An 18274-nucleotide genomic window follows, 5' to 3' on the forward strand; every position below is an offset into this window, starting at 1 on the left:
GGTGAGCTTCAATTACTGAAAATCTAGGCGAGTTAGCCTACAGCCAAGGGTTTAGATCACCACCTGTTCTGAAAAGAAATCTCCGTACTGTTCCACAGTGCTGCACCAGCTTACATTCTCACTAGCAGTGTACAATGGTCATTCTTCACATCCTTGCCAACATCTGTTATTTGTGTTCTTTTTGATAATATTTCAAATCCTGAAAGATGATGCTGTGAAAGTGCTGCACTCAATATGCCAGCAAAATTTGGAAAACTCAGCAGTGGCCACAGGACTGGAAAAGGTCAGTTTTCATTCCAATCCCAAAGAAAGGCAATGCCCAAAATGCTCAAACTACTGCACAACTGCACTCATCTCACACGCTAGTAAAGTAATGCTTAAAATTCTCCAAGCCAGGCTTCAGCAATACATGAACCATGAACTTCCAGATGTTCAAGCTGGTTTTAGAAAAGGCAGAGGAACCAGAGATCAAATTAACAACATCCGCTGGATCATCAAAAAAGCAAGAGAGTTCCAAAAAAAACATCTATTTCTGCTTTATTGACTATGCCAAAGCCTTTGACTGTGTGGATCACAATAAACTGTGGAAAATTCTTCAAGAGACGGGAATACCAGACCATCTGACCAGCCTCTTGAGAAACCTGTATGCAGGTCAGGAAGCAACAGTTAGAATTGGACATGGAACAACATACTGGTTCCAAATCAGGAAAGGAGTACATCAAGGCTGTATGTTGTCACCCTGATGATTTAACCTATACGCAGAGTACGTCATGAGAAACGCTGGGTTGGATGAAGCACAAGCTGGAATCAAGATTCCCGGGAGAAATATCAATCACCTCAGATATGCAGATGACACCACCCTTATGGCAGAAAATGAAGAAGAACTAAAGAGCCTCTTGATGAAAGTGAAAGAGGAGAGTGAAAAAGTTGGCTTAAAGCTCAACATTCAGAAAACGAAGATCACGGCATCCAGTCCCATCACTTCATGGCAAATAGACGGCGAAACAGTGGAAACAGTAGCTGACTTTATTTTTCTGGGCTCCAAAATCACTGCAGATGGTGATTGCAGCCATGAAATTAAAAAGACACTTATTCCTTGAAAGTTATGACCAACCTAGACAGCATGTTAAAAGGCAGAGACATTACTTTGCCAACAAAGTCCATCTAGTCAAGGCTGTGGGTTTTCCAGTGGTCATGTATGGATGTGAGAGTTGGACTATAAAGAAAGCTGAGCACCAAAGAATTGATGCTTTTGGACTGTGGTGTTGGAGAAGACTCTTGAGAGTCCCTTGGACTGCAAGGAGATCCAACCAGTCCATTTTAAAGAAGATGAGTCCTGGGTGTTCATTCGAAGGACTGATGTTGAAGCTGAAACTCCAATACTTTGGCCACCTGATGTGAAGAGCTCACTCACTGGAAAAGACCCTGATGCTGGGAAAGATTGAGGACAGGAAGAGAAGGGGACATCAGAGGATGAGATGGTTTGATGGCATCATAGAGTCGATGGACATGGGTTTGGTGGACTCTGGCAGTTGGTGATGGACAGGGAGGCCTGTGATCATGGGGTCGCAATGAGTTGGACACAACTGAGCGACTCAACTGAACTGATAATATTCAATATTTCCATCTCTTATATCTTATAATATTTTGTTTCTGTACCTCATCTTTTTTTTTTTCTTTCCCATGGAACTCCAGTTACACCTATATGGTTCTGGTCAATAGTGTTCTAGAACTCACTGAAGCACTGTTCATCTATTTTCAGAGTTTTTCTTTTTGTTTTTAAAATTTTGGATATATTCTATTGCTAGTCTTTCAAATTTGCTAATATTCCCTTTTGTAGTTTTTAATATGATGATTAATTTTTTATTTCAAATATTATATGTTTTAACTTTAAATTTACGGTATAGATTTTTATTGATTGTCTATACTTTTTATCATTGTTCATACATTAGTTTTCCTACTTAAATAACTAGAAGTATTTATGAGAGTTTCGGTGTTATGAGTTGATTTCACTATCCCTGTGTTTCTGGGTCTCTTTCTATTTAAACATTTTTCCTGGCTGTGCATTTTCTTATCATTTTTAATTTAATTTCAAATGTGTTACATTGTTGTTTGTTGAATTATATTTTATTCTTTTAAATTAGTGTAAGATTATTTTTCTGTCCTTTATTTAAGTTTCTTGCAATCAGTCTGATTCCTCTGAGTCTTCTTTTCAAATTTTCTTAGCAGGAATTTTGAGCAGGCTTTCCTTTAGGGCTAGCTCCCTGAACTCTGCTCAAGACCCTTTCTATGATAATATTCTTCTGAGAATGCTCTCTTATGGCCTAGGCATTGGAAGTTTTCCCTTATTTATCACTGATGCAATGGACAGGAACTTGGGCAAACTTCGAGAGATGGTGAGGGACAGGAAATCCTGGAGTGCTGCCTTCCATGGGGTTGCAAAAAGTCAGATACTACTGAGCATTTGAACATTAACTACTGGGAATACAACATATTCTTGGCCCTGTGTGAGCTCTGATTGTTTTTTCTTCCTATTGCTTTCTCATGGCACTTCTGTGATCTTCATATCTTCCTCTCACACACACATGCACACACATACACACACACCCCCCAACACACACCCCCCCCCCACACACACACAAATCAGTACTCAGCCCCAAACTCAAGGAACCACTCTAGAATACCAACACTCTCTCTATAGACTCCTCTTTCCAGTGCTCTACATGGAAGATTTTAGCTACATTAGTCTCAAATTCTGAATCTGCCTCATCAAGAGAGAGAGCTTTAAGATTTGCTTCTTCAAACCATTGTTTCACATCATTTTTTTTTTCCTGTAGCTGTTATTTCATTATGACTGAGAGTAAAAGTCAGAGATCATTATATGAGAAGATGTCATCATGAGTATTACATGAGATAATATATTTAAAGTCCTGATTACTTGGCCTATTGTATTAGAGGAGTTTAATAAGCATTAATGCATCTCCTACTTCTATATGTTCACTTTATTTCATGTTATACACTCTAAATCTCAAATCATATATAACATTTTAATAAATACTATTTTAGTGGAAGTCAGAGAGTCAACTAACTAATGACCAGTTCTTGCCCTTAAATTTTTTACAAACTCTGGACTCATGAAGCAGTTGCATTTTATTCATATAGGAGGAAACATTTCAGGTGTTTAATCCCAGATATTTTAACCCTCTCAGATATTGCTTGCTCTGGAATAAGAACACAATATTGCTATTATGTTTAAAGAAGCCAACCAGTTTTCAAATTTTTGATTAAAGTGTTTTGTTATGGCTTGCATCTCCGTGTGCCCCCATCCCATTTAGTATGTTAAAACATAATCCCAATAGGATGGCATTAGGAGGTAGAGCCTTTGAGATCTAATTAGGTCATGAAGGTAGCACCTGCATGATGGAATCAGTGTTTTTATAGGAGGAGACATCAGAGAACTTGCTCACTTGTCCTCTCTCAACAATGTTAAGGATACAAGAAGAAGATTGCTGGATGTAAATTAGGAAAAAACCTTTCACCAGAATTTGACCAGGCTTCCACCCTAATCTTGGACTTTCAGCCTCCAGTGCTGTGGGAAATAAGTATCTGTTGTTGCCACCCAATCTATGGTATCCAGGAATAGCAGCAAACACAGAAAAAAAGACACATTTTAACCCATGCTTCCATAAATGGAAACAATCTAACTCAGGTGTCCTGAATTTGTCTCCACAGATGTTAATGCCCTCATTGGAGCAATAAAAGGAATGCTACCAAGGTGATCCCCTCAAACAGAAAATGGCAACCCACTCCAGTATTCTTGTATGGAAAATACTATGGACAGAGGAGCCTGGCAGGCTCCAGTTCATAGGGTCACAAAAAGTTGGATGCAGCTAAGTGACTGAGCACACACACACACAGAGCAAGGAGATACTCTCTGTTCAGTTCAGTCGCTCAGTCGTGTCCGACTCTTTGCGACCCCATGAATCGTAGCACACCAGGCCTCCCTGTCCATCACCAACTCCCGGAGTTCACTCAAACTCACGTCCATCGAGTCAGTGATGCCATCCAGCCATCTCATCCTCTGTCATCCCCTTCTCCTGCCCCCATCCCTGCCAGCATCAGAGTCTTTTCCAATGAGTCAACTCTTCACATGAGGTGGCCAAAGTATTGGAGTTTCAGCTTTAGCATCAGTCCTTCCAATGAACACCCAGGACTGATCTCCTTTAGGATGGATTGGTTGGATCTCCTTGCAGTCCAAGGGAGTCTCAGGAGTCTTCTCCAACACCACAGTTCAAAAGCATCAATTCTTTGGCGCTCAGCTTTCTTCACAGTCCAACTCTCACATCCATACATGACCACTGGAAAAACCATAGCCTTGACTAGACGGATCTTTGTTGGCAAAATAATGTCTCTGCTTTTCAATATGCTACCTAGGTTGGTCATAACTTTCCTTCCAAGGAGTAGGTGTCTTTTAATTTCATGACTTCAGTCACCATCTGCAGTGATTTTGGAGCCCCCAAAAATAAAGTCTGCCACTGTTTCCACTGTTTTCCCATCTATTTCCCATGAAGTGATGGGACCTGATGCCATGATCTTCGTTTTCTGAATGTTGAGCTTTAAGCCAACTTTTTCACTCTCCTCTTTCACTTTCATCAAGAGACTTTTTAGGTCCTCTTCACTTTCTGCCATAAGGGTGGTGTCATCTGCATATCTGAGGTGATTGATATTTCTCCCGGGTATCTTGATTCCAGTTTGTGCTTCATCCAGCCCAGCATTTCTCATGATGTACTCTGCATATAAGTTAAATAAGCAGGGTGACAATACGCAGCCTTGACGTACTCCTTACTCTCTCTTAATACCACTCATATTTCATAAACGGAGAAATTCAAGCTCTGGACTTAATTGTTATGCCAAAGTGACCACTGACTATGGGAACACTTGGTGATCTTACACTTGACAGCTGCTTTCCACAACTTTAAGTATATATTTGAGCAACTGGAGTGGAAGGAACATATCTGAATGGTATTCATGGTTACTACTTAACCCATAGAAAATAGGCAGGAATATATTCTACATAGAGGTGACCACTCCCTCCTTTAAAGGTAGTATCACTATATCCAACCCTTCAAACTGGACTTAATATCATTATTTAGCTAACTAAAATTGGACAGAGATAAAGTGAAAAAACAAGCCAAGAAATATAGATAGAAGATGAGGTTTGGAACCTCAAATCTTATCAGTTGTGTGACCTGATGTGAGTGTCAGAGCTTCCCTAATTCCCATATCAAAGGATACAGAGTGAATATTAAGATCACTAGAAAAATAACAATTATATACATGTGTGTGTGTGTGTGTGTGTGTGTGTGTGTGTGTTGCTACTTTTACGGGTCATACATTTTAAGCTATATTGTCAGTTTTTACAAAATTATTTACCCATTGACTTCTGTGGATCTGAATTTTGAAAGAATCTGAAACAATAGAAGTATTAATATTTTCCTTTCAGGGAGATAAATATCAATTCAAAGAGAATAAGGTGACATATGGGTCTTTTGGAGATTCATAACTCTGATTTCAGCTTGTATTTTATGAGGTCGCTTCTATGTGTATTTATTTGACAGAGCTTTTATTTTTAACAGGTGTTATAGAGCATTACTGAGCACCTCCATAGAATTTTTATACTTATCTTCGACTACTTGCTTCTGTTTGTATCTATCAGTAACAACCTCGTCACCTTCATCTGGAGGAGACAGTTTCACAAGTTCATCAACAAGGTCAGGAGCAATAGCCATCTCTAAAAGATCCAATCATGCCTGCAATAGGATCAGGGTGATTGTTTGTTTATCCATTTAATCTTTAATATATTTTTCAAACCTGTTGTTCTCAGTTTATCATCTATCTCATAGTTGTATAATAAGGTTCAAACACCTGATTTTTCATACTGAATTGTTGAAACATAACAGTGTTGTGAAATCTGTGCAGTCTATCACTGTTTGAAATAAGGGGACAGACTGTTTTTCCAGAGTTAACAGGAACATATATATTGGGTTATTTTCTGTTGCACTGATTTTTATATTACGCCAATAAAATGTGGAGCTTGCACATAGATCCACCTATACGCCAGTGTTAATAGTTGTTCAAACACATGTCCTGAACTTGGGTTGGATGGTCAAATATCTTGAAAGTAATTAACCAAGAATTTAAGACATGAATACTTTCTGTATCCTGCATATTGTTTCTAAGCATATTTCTTAGATATTCTGTTAACCTATCACCTCTCATCTAACAATATCAAGAGTGAGAATGAACTTATATAGTTTAGTGTTTTTATATATGTGGTATTATATATATGTAACTATAGTATGATCTCTTCATATAAACATTTGTACCTGGAGAGAAATGAGTAAAAAACATTAAAATCAAAATCAAAGCTTATATTCTATGCTCTCTGTTTAGATAAAGAGATATCTTTCTGTATATATATATATATATATATATATATATATATATATCCTTTATCTACCTATCTATATCTATCAGTATATGCATATATATAGAGAGAGTATATGTTTTGCTTTTTAGTTTTAATGTTTATTTTTGAATTATGCTAAGAAAACTGGCTTGATTTTTCCCAATGAAGTGATGAAATAAAAGTATTTTTGAGTTATATTTTGTTTTACTCTATGGAAATTTTCATTTTACAATAGAATTGGATCAGTTGCTCAGTCCTGTCTGACTCTCTGCGACCCCACAAATCGCAGCACACCAGGCCTCCCTGTCCATCACCAACTCCCAGAGTTCACTCAGACGCATGTCCATCGAGTCAGTGACGCCATCCAGCCATCTCATGCTCCGTCGTCCCCTTCTCCTCCTGCCCCCAATCCCTCCCAGCATCAGAGTCTTTTCCAATGAGTCAACTCTTCGCATGAGGTGGACAAAATACTGGAGTTTCAGCTTTAGCATCATTCCTTCCAAAGAAATCCCAGGGCTGATCTCCTTCAGAATGGACTGTTGGATCTCCTTGCAGTCCTAGGGACTCTCAAGAGTCTTCTCCAACACCACAGTTCAAAAGCATCAATTCTTTGGCACTCAGCCTTCTTCACAGTCCAACTCTCACATCCATACATGACCACAGGAAAAACCATAGCCTTGACTAGACGAACCTTTGTTGGCAAAGTAATGTCTCTGCTTTTGAATATGCTATCTAGGTTGGTCATAACTTTCCTTCCAAGGAGTAAGCGTCTTTTTTTTTTTTTTTTTTTTAGTTTTATTATCATGTTAAAACTATTTAGGTGTTAACATTTGAATTTTTGTAACTTTTTTTTTTTAAGCGTCTTTTAATTAATTGGCTGCAGTCACCATCTGTAGTGATTTTGGAGCCCAGAAAAATAAAGTCTGACACTGTTTCCACCGTTTCCCCATCTATTTCCCATGAAGTGGTGGGACTGGATGCCATGATCTTTGTTTTCTGAATGTTGAGCTTTAAGCCAACTTTTTCACTCTCCACTTTCACTTTCATCAAGAGGCTTTTGAGTTCCTCTTCACTTTCTGCCATAAGGGTGGTGTCATCTGCATATCTGAGGTGATTGATATTTCTCCCGGCAATCTTGATTCCAGTTTGTGTTTCTTCCAGTCCAGCGTTTCTCATGATGTACTCTGCATATAAGTTAAATAAACAGGGTGATAATATACAGCCTTGATGAACTCCTTTTCCTATTTGGAAACAGTCTGTTGTTCCATGTCCAGTTCTAACTGTTGCTTCCTGACCTGCATACAAATTTCTCAAGAGGCAGGTCAGGTGGTCTGGTATTCCCATCTCTTTCAGAATTTTCCACAGTTTATTGTGATCCACACAGTCAAAGGCTTAGAATGGGAAAGACTAAAGATTGCTTCAAGAAAATTAGAGATACCAAGGGAACATTACATGCAAAGAAGGGCACAATCAAGGACAGAAATGGACCTAGCAGAACCAAAGATATTAAGAAGAGGTGGCAAGAATACAAGAAAAAGTATACAGAAAAGATCTTAATGACCCAGAAAACCACCATGGTGTGATCACTCACTACCTAGACATCTTGGAGTACAAAGTCATTAGGCCTGAGGAAGCATCACTACGAACAAAGCTAGTGAAGGTGACAGAATTCCAGCTGAGCTAAATGATGATGCTATTAAAGTGCTGCACTCAATATGCCAGCAAATTTGGAAAACTCAACAGTGGCCACAGGACTGGAAAAGGTCAGTTTTCATTCCAAACTCAAGGAAGGGCAGTGCCTAAGAATGTTCAAACTACCACACAATTGCACTCATTTCAGATGCGAGCAAAGAAATGCTTAAAATTCTCCAAGCTAGGCTTCAACACTACATGAACTGAGAAATTCCAGATGTTCAAGCTGGATTTAGAAAAGGCAGAGGAACCAGAGGTCAAATTGGCAACATCTGTTTGATCATAGAAAAAGCAAGAGAGTTCCAGAAAAACAACTATTTCTGCTTCATTGACTATGCTAAAGCCTTTGACTGTGTGAATCTCAACAAACTGTGGAAAATTCTTAAACAGATGCGAATATCAGAACACCTCAGCTGCCTCCTGAGAAATCTGTATGAAGATCAAGAAGCAACAGTTAGAACCAGACATGGAACCTGGACTGGTTCCAAATAGGGAAAGGAGTGTGTCAAGGCTATATATTGTCACCTCACTTATTTAATTTATATGCAGAGTATATCATGTGAAATGCCAGGCTAGATGAAGCATAAAATGGAACCAAGATTGCCAGGAGAAATATTAATAACCTCAGATGTGCAAATGACATCACCTTTATGTGAAGAGAAACTGAAGAAGAACCTCTTGATGAAGGTGAAAAAGGAGAGTGAAAAGCTGGTTTAAAATAGCAATCAAAAAACTAAGATCCTGGCATCAGGTCACATCACGTCATGGCAAATAGATGGGGAAACAATGGAAACAGTGACAGACTTTATTTTCTTGGGCTCCATAATCACTGCAGATGGTGACTGCAGCCATGAAATTAAAAGACACCTGCTCCATGGAAGATAAGCTATGACAAAACTAGTCAGCATATTAAAAAGCAGAGACATTGTTTGCCAACAAAGGTACATCTAGTCAAAGCTATGGTTTTTCCAGTAGTCATGTATGGATGTAGGAGTTGGACCATAAAGAAAGCTGAGAGCCAAAGAATCAATGCTTTTGAACTGTGGTGTTGCAGAAGGCTCTTGAGAGTCCCCTGGACTGTGAGGAGATCCAGCGAGTCCATCCTAAAGGAAATCAGTCCTGAGTATTCATTGGAAGGAGTGATACTGAAGCTGAAACTCCAATACTTAGGTCACCTGATGCAAAGAACTGACTTATTTGAAAAGACCCTGATGCTGGGAAAGATTAAAGACGGGAGGTGAAGTGGATGACAGAGGATGAGATGGTTGGATGGCATCACCAACCCGATAGACATGAGTTTGAGGAAGCTCTGGGAGTTGGTGATGAACAATGAAGCCTGGCGAGCTGCAGTCCATAGGGTCACAAAAGTCAGACACAACTGAGTGGCTGAACTGATCTGAACCATTGAATTACAGAAGCTCAAAACTGGAATGAAATATCATTGGATATCTGACCAAACTTCCTTGTTTTAAAGCTGACTATGTATACACAGAGAAGTCACTGTCATTGCCGTTGTTTGTCACTAAATCATGTCTGACTCTTTGTGACCCCATAGACTGTTGCATGCCAGGCTTCCCTTCACTCACTGTCTCCGAGTTTGCTCACATTCATGTTCTTTGAGTCGGTGATTTTGTGGTGTTATATTTTTGCCTTTTCATACTGTTCATGGGGTTCTCAAGGCAAGAATACTGGAGTGTTTTGCCATTCCCTTCTTCAGTGGACCATATGTTGTCAGAACTGTCTACGATGACCTGTCCATCTTGGGTTGCCCTGCATGGTATGGCTTATAGCTTCATTGAGTTATGCAAGCTCCTTCACCATGACAAGTCTGTGATCCATGTCATAAAGCCATGACTTTCCCTAAATCTCTAAAGCTAGTCTTGTTCATACCACAGACTACACTGCTGTAATGTCATTATTATAATAAAAGTCTGTTGTTGTTGTTTTGCAATTATTTATTGGGTTGAAAAATATATACAGAACACAGAGCTACATTTACACAAGTATACTAGCATTTGGTGTTCTTGTAGTGATGGTGGCTTTGTTTTTTTATTCTGATTGTCATTTTCTGGTGCTTCCCTGGTGGCTCAGTCTGTAAAGAATCCACCTGCAATGCAGGAGACTGCCTATAATGCTGGAGACTCCAATTCAATCCCTGGGTCAGGAAGATCTGGAGAAAAAAATGGCATCCCATTCCAGTATTTATGACTAGGAAATCCCATGGACAGAGTCATTCTATAATTTTTATCATCATATTTTTATTTTGTGAATCCATATACTTAGATGACACTAGACCTTTGAGTAGGATTCAAGTTAAAATATCCAGTTTCAATTTAAAATATCAAATTTTACACTGAAAAGCAATGTGACCCAGGCAAATGCTCGACCTTCAGGACATCTTTTTTTATCAAAATATTTCATAGTATAAAGTTTATAATCTTTCCATTCTCTTGCACTCTGGGCTCCTATGATTCTAATATATATGTATATATACACTTTAAAGCTTCATTATTAAAATAATTTGTAACCTACATATAATGTTATCTCTTCTAAACCTTTGCAATTTTCATGTAAAAAAAAGAGAGAAATACCCATAATTCACTATGTAATGAATAAAAAAATTCAGCTTAACAATAGATACTTGCATAAATAATCTTAATCAAAATGTACTCATTAGACCAAAACTGTAGGAACTTTAGCACTGTGAAGTTTAAAACTCATGGGCTTATGTATTTCATCTGTTTTGAATAGGATCTGCCCATGGGAAAAGCACATTTTATGTTTTGGAGAATCAAATTAGCTACTTCAGGTGCACCAAGTGGCATTTGGTCAGGAATGAGTTGCAGAATCAGAGATATTGCTCCATCTTCAGACTTTCTAACTCACAAAGAGATATAGCAGCTAGAGCCTGTCAAGATGGTTTCTTCCATTCAATGGTCATAGTTCCTCAAAGGCAAATAAAATAGATCCTGACCTGTAATGTGTTTCATTGGTCTCAAAAGTATCTGATTCTCAAAGGGCACAGTAGGATTCATAGGACCAGACAATAAAATTACCTAAAAAGAGAGTACTGAAGATAATGGTAGATAACCAACAAAAGAAAAGAATAAAGATTTAGAAAAAGGCTAGTTGAGGGAAATAAACTTTTAATCAGAATCTGATGGAGTCTTGGATAAGCTTCTTTTTGTCTGTGGCTGACTGAAGAAAAGAAGAACTTACATTCGGGTAAGGCTTATAGACTGCTCATTGTTTGAGTTTCAGAAAACAGAGCACCAAATTCTGATAAGCTTTTCTACCATCTATTAGTTGTTCGGGGAAGGAAGGAAAACTAAATATCTAAAAGTTTGAATGCTGGCTGCAGAGAATTAGCCCTAATCAGAAAACAAAACAGTGCCAGTGTGCATGCTCTACAGGAAATTAAGCATTCCATTTACTGATCACTGACATTGGCATCTGAATTTTTAAAATGAATGAAAGCATTTTTCTAAAAAATTTTTAAAAAGTCATCTCTAGGATGAAACCTTCCATGAGAAAATTTATAAGAAAATAATCTACTGAAAGTAGATTCTCAGAAAGAATAGGCCAGCTCAAACCATAAGAATAAAAATAAAAGTGTCAATAAACAGAAGCAGCATTCTGAGAATAAATAAAATTTGAAAACCTTCATGGACTAAATATGTAGTTAGAGATGAGCCTGATGATAAAATATCATATAAAATGATTGTATTAATGAATAATTAGTGCCATCAAATAACAAGATAAAAGACTAGAGATCAAAGTCAGCTAAAAAATTACAGACTATATTGAAGCAGAACTTGTATTTAAGTTCTAAATATCTATTAATTGTATAACAGATCCTTTCTTTCATCTTAGCAAGTGTCTGAACCAATACTCTAGGGACATCTCCAAATTCTACTGGAGAAAGCAGTAGATAAAAGACAGTGCATTCAGCCTCTCTGATCTTTTTAAATCAGTAAGTAGCCAGCTGTTCTGTTGCAACCAATTCTGTACTTTGAGTATACTCATGACATCTATCAAATCAGTGTTTACATTTTCCTAATAGTATTAACTTAAGCATTTTATTGCCATGCTCTGCAAATTGCCTGAGTGTACTAAAGAAATCTGCTCATAGAAAGGTGGTTAAGCAATAAGCAGACTACATAAAAAGCCTAGCATCTCTAGAAGTTAGCTGCGTGACACCTGGAATGACACAAAACCTCTGTTGCTTTTGTCCAGAGCCAACTGGAAATCCCCTGTGGTCAGGAAAATGTTGGTGAAAGCAAATGCCCTTCCCTGCAAACATCTGGAGCCCAGCAGTCTGTGCTGCTTTAAACAGAGGAAGGCTGCAGAATTGCTTAGAATTCCAATAAAGTGATGAGATGCAGATTGCTGTTGTTTCCACATTGTTTTTTAAATGCACATTGTGAAACAAGGCATCCTGACTTCCTATTCAGGACTTTGAACAAAAATGCCAGAAATCAGTTTTGTAACGAATCCATTCTTGAGTTACCCAACCACAAAATTATATTTGAGCAATTGCCTTGACAGCTAAAACACAGAGCTTATTTTTCCTCCTTGCGCAAATAACTCAGAGGCAAAAACTCAGATTTTTTTTTTAAATCTACCATTCCCTCTTTCTCATGCCTAATAATAATAGAAATATTAATTTAAGCTCCATCTAAGATCTTTTAATACTGTTCACCTGATCACTTAAGAGTAAAAAAAAAAATAAGGAGATTGACTATCAATCTTATGTTACCTGTATGAAATTTGGAAATATGGTTGTTTGAGGGATTGAAATTTCTCAGCTTTACACTAAGATCATTTTCTTGCCTTGCATGTGTGCCTGTTCAGTCGCTCCAGTGGTGTCTGACTCCATGCTGGACTGTAGCTCACCAGGCTGCTCTGTCCTTGGGATTCTCCAGGCAAGAGTATGGAGTGGGTTGCCATGCCCTCCTCCAGGGAATCTTTTGACACAAAGATCAAACCGGTGTCTCTTAAGTCTCCTGCAATTGCCAGGCGGGTTCCTTTACCACTATGCCACCTGGGAAGCCCTTTCTTCCCTTAAGCTAATGGAATTCCATATGCAGTCTCACTTTAGTGACATGAATATCATTATACATTCTTAACAAGAATTAGATATTTGGGGGGGAAATAGTATAATATCTATCTGGATAAAAATGAGACTTTATTTCTAGTTGTTGAAAAATAAATGTGAAAAAGAAATAGCAAAAAGCATGAAATAAAAGATATGGTATGTAATAATGTAGTGCATATCAAAGAAAATTTAAAATTCACTTATTTATAGTATTTATATAGAGCTGTTTTAGCTAGTGGGCTTATCTAAAATGGTGTGTGGTTTTCTGAACAATTAACTGAGAATTCATCAATTTTGTTGATAAAATTTCAATAAATTTCAATACTTGTAATTAAATACTTTGATCCAGATTTTATTTAAGTGAAAAACTCCACTTAAAATGCAATCACAAAGGGCCAAATGTAGTATATTTAACATAGTAAAGAGATACAGGAAGTCACTGAGTACTTGGGTAAGTGAGATTTAAGATGCCATTAAACGGAATCAAACTAGTTTAATGTTCTTCCTGAACACAGTGGATTAGTATCAGTTCAAGATTGTATAGTTCTATTCCTCTTTTGCCATATTTATCTAAAACAAAATAGTATAAGCTTTATAACATTAATTTAAAAAGGCATCTCTCTTCCAAACCTGTCCTTTGGTGGCTCAGAAGGTAAAGCATCTGCCTGCAATGCGGGAGACCTGGGTTCGATCCCTGGGTCAAGAAGATCCCCTGGAGAAGGAAATGGCAACCCACTCCAGTACTCTTGCCTGGAAAATTCCATGGATGGAGGAGCCTGGTAGGCTACAGTCCATGGGGTCGCAAAGAAGTGGACACGACTGAGTGACTTCACTTTCTTCCAAACCAAAGAATTTTATTTCCACTTTAATACCAATGGACAATGTTAAACTGAGACTAAACAATAGTTTAGTCTCCTTTTAATTTTTCACACTAAAATTCTGATTATTGAATACTGAAGTATATTTACATGTATGTGTGTTTGTAGGCACAGTAATGCAGTAGACAGTCTAATTTAGAACCAGCATGTGTTTCTATAATTTTGGTAATCATTCAAAAATAGTTTGGAGCCTTCAGAGAGATCATATTGATCAAAATACTCAAGCTTTACTTTCCTTTTAATGTGAATGAAGTGCAATCAAATATCCATTAAGTTCTCATTTTTTGGGTCACCAGTAAATATGCTCTGTCTTATATGATTACTAGCATATGAAATATATTTTTGGAGAATCCATTTCCACTCTGCAGACTCCACATCTGTTCTAAATACCATTGTCACTATCACCACCATCATCACCTCCATTTACCACCACCATCACCTCCCTTTAATACCACTACAAATACAACTTTGCAATGATCTTGTTCTTGAGCCTACTGTCCCATCAATCGGTTATATTTCCTCTGCATCCAAGACTAAGGAATCTGCATGTCACTATCTTGGAGGAGAGTTTTTCTAGGCTCTCCATTGTCTGTTTAGTAGCTTGGTTTTCCTGAAAGAAAAGAAGAAAAAATATTGCCTGGATCTTCCCAGACTGTCTTAATGAAAACACCAAGTGAGTCTATCATCTAACTGAAAACTTCTTGAAATCCTCTCCCAAATGCATTATGAAATTATATCTCATATTTTAGAACTCTGTCCATTTGGAGGTTAGTGAAGGATGATATATATATATATATATATATTTTAAATTATCTTTCTTAATAATTAATCAACTGAAGTGCTCTGAAAAGAGAGATTGTTGTTTTTGTTCAATCACTGTCATGTCTGACTATGACCCCATGAACTGCAGCATGCCAGGCTTATTTACCCTTCACTATCTCCCAGAGTTTGCTAGAAGTCATGTCCGTTGAGTCGGTGATGCCATCCAACCATCTCATCCTTTATCGACCCTTCTCCTCTCCCTTCAGTCTTTTTCAGCATCAGAGTCTTTTCCAATGATTTGGCTCCTCACATCAGGTGGCCGAAGTATTGGAGTTTCAGCTTCAGTATCAGTCCTTCCAATGAATATTCAGGACTGATTTCCTTTAGGATTGACTGGTTTGATCTCCTTGCTGCTCAAAGGAGTCCTCTCCAGCACCACAATTCAAAACCATCAATTGTTTGGTGCTCAGTCTTCTTTATGGTCCAACTCTCACATCCATACATGACTACTAGAAAAACCATAGCTTTGACTATATGAACCTTTCTCAGCAAAGTGATGCCTCTGCTTTTCAACATGCTGTCCAGTTTTGTAATAGATTTTCTTTCAAGGAGCAAGTGTCTTTTAATTTCATGGCTGCAGTTACCATCTGAAGTGATTTTGTGACTCAAGAAAATATGTCACTGTTTCCACATCCCCCCCACCCTTTGTCATGAAGTGATGGGACCAGATGCCATGATACTAGTTTTTTGAATGTTGAGTTTTAAGCCAGCTTTTTCACTCACCTCTTTCACCCTCACCAAGAGGCTCTTTAGTTTCTCTGCACTTTTTTTCATTAGAGTGGTATCATCTGCATACCTGAGGTTGTTGATATTTCCCCCAGCAATCTTGATTCCAGATTGTGATTAATCCAGCCTGGCATTTTGAATGATGTACTCTTCATATAAGTTAAATAAATAGAATATCTTGACCATCTTTCATTTCTTGAGCATTTTCATGGAAAAGGGATCTGAGTTGTCTGAATGATAGCCTCATATTCTGCCCTGACCTGTCATGTATTTCACCAGTCCATGACCATACCATTTGAAGTCGGAAGCCTGGAAGTTGCAAGACAGGGAAGCCTGGCGTGCTGCAATCCATGGGGTTGCAAAGAGTTAGACATGACTAGCTGACTGAACTAAACTGAATAGAGATTTTAGGAGATCCAGCTTCAAAGTAATGGAGACACAAACATAAAGAACAGACTTGTGAGCACAGCAGGGGAAAGAGAGAGTGGGAACAATGGAGAAAACAGCACTGTCATATACACACCATCATGTGTAAAATACATAGCTGAAGGGAAGTTGCTGTATAACACAGGAATCCCAGCCTATAGCTCTGTGATGACCTAGAGGGTGGGAAGAGGGGAGGGGAGGAAGGCCCCCGAAGGAGGGGATAAATATATAATTATGGCTAATTCGCATTGTTGCACAGCAGAAACCAACACAACATTGTAAAACAATTTTCCTCCCATGAAAAAATAAATTAAAAAATTCCTATGATACCCACATCAAAATCAATAATAGCCTGCTCAAACTGAGGAAAATTATGCTTTTCTTATTCTGAGCACAAGCCAAACTGCATCAATCTTTATTTTTGCCTCTAAAAAAAAAATTAAATGGACACAAAAATATCCTCATGGCAATTTTACCCTTTCAAAAAATGCTTTTTTTTTTTTAGTTTATATCATATTTTGACTTTTGTTTAATCAAAGTAGGTTCTGCCAATCACATTGCCAATAGAATCTGTTGTCTCCATGTTTCCTTATTTTCAATCATAATCCTTAGTTTCTCTTCACATTTTAAAGTGTTGCTTTAGAACTTCCAATTATATATCTGTATGCTCTTTCTTGATGATGTGTAAATGATAGGTATCAAATGAACAATTAATAAAAATTTCTACCATTACACATAATAATGAAAATATTACTGGCCCATCTAGAGTTCATTTATAATTATTAATGAATATTATATCCCCACTATTGTTTTAATTCACTATGCTTCTGCTACTGGTGCCATGAAACATGACAATAGGATAACAAATGGTGGAGTTCTGGACTCCCTAACAGAAATCACAGTTTGTTCTAAAGGACCTAGGACCAGTACAAGAAATATACCAGCTGGGAAGAAGAGAGAAGGGGAATTATATTGTCTTGTCTATTTTAGAAGTTACAGGGTCACCAATAACCAGAGTCTTTCAACTGTAAGCTATCCAACTAAAATTTCAATTTTCCACGTACACTGGTGTATCACATTTATCTTTGAATGTAATTATGTGGATACTGAAAAATCAGATTGACAGAACAATCATTATCTAGTCTACTTAAGGAAGTAGAGCACTACTGGCTGCAGTTTTAAAAAATAAATTAGGCCAAAGTGGCTTAGGGTTTTCTTTCCATTTTCAGATAAATAACAGAGAAAGTACATGGAAGGTTATGATAACTTTGTTATACATTAATTTTGAAAGCCAGAACTTTAGCATATATTAGAAGTATTTCAAGAAAAATTAACAAAATATAAAACTTGCACCTTTTAAAAACTTGAAGTTAATTACTTAGAAATGCAGTTTTTAATGAGCTATTTAGAATGATCAATTCATTCCCTGACAATGCTTTATAAATATGGAGTTATAAACACTTGCTATTGAATGAACCACAGGACGTTATAGGAAAACTGTCTTAAAGCAGTTTTTAAAGGTTTACTATGTAGTTTAAGAATTTTCCTTTAACATTTTTTAATTGAACACACAAGATATATACAAAATCTGCATACCATTTATATTCTGTTGATTTAAGTATTCTGTGTAAATGAATTAAACTAAGCAGTGATTTGAGTTTGATGGCTGAATGTGAATATGTAATAATAATTATATTGTTTTTAAAGAGACTAAATTGTTTCTAAGGAAACTTTTATATTTAACACGTTACACATTTTATCCTATTTGCTTGCAGCATAATATCCACTTTCATTTAGGTTAATTTTTAACTTCTTGTGATTTGCATTTTAAGAAGTACGCAGGTTCTAGTACATTAAATAATAAGGAGAAAATAATTATTTGCCTACAATGTTCTCACAAATTCAGGACTCATTTGTATGTAACTTTGTATACATGAGTTAATATCTATATGATTATATATATGTGTATATGTATCGATAGATAAATATATATACATATATCAAATAATTTTCTAAGTTATTATTTATACTATCTATAAACCTTCAGTTTAAGGTAGGCTAGGAAATAGTCCAGAGAAGATAGATTTTGAAATACAACATATTCAATGAGTGGGGTTAGTGTGGAGCTAGACTATATTAACTCATGACAACTCATTAAGACAA

This window comes from Bos indicus, chromosome 3 (assembly GCF_029378745.1).
Source record: "Bos indicus isolate NIAB-ARS_2022 breed Sahiwal x Tharparkar chromosome 3, NIAB-ARS_B.indTharparkar_mat_pri_1.0, whole genome shotgun sequence".
NCBI classification, from domain to species: Eukaryota; Metazoa; Chordata; class Mammalia; order Artiodactyla; family Bovidae; genus Bos; species Bos indicus.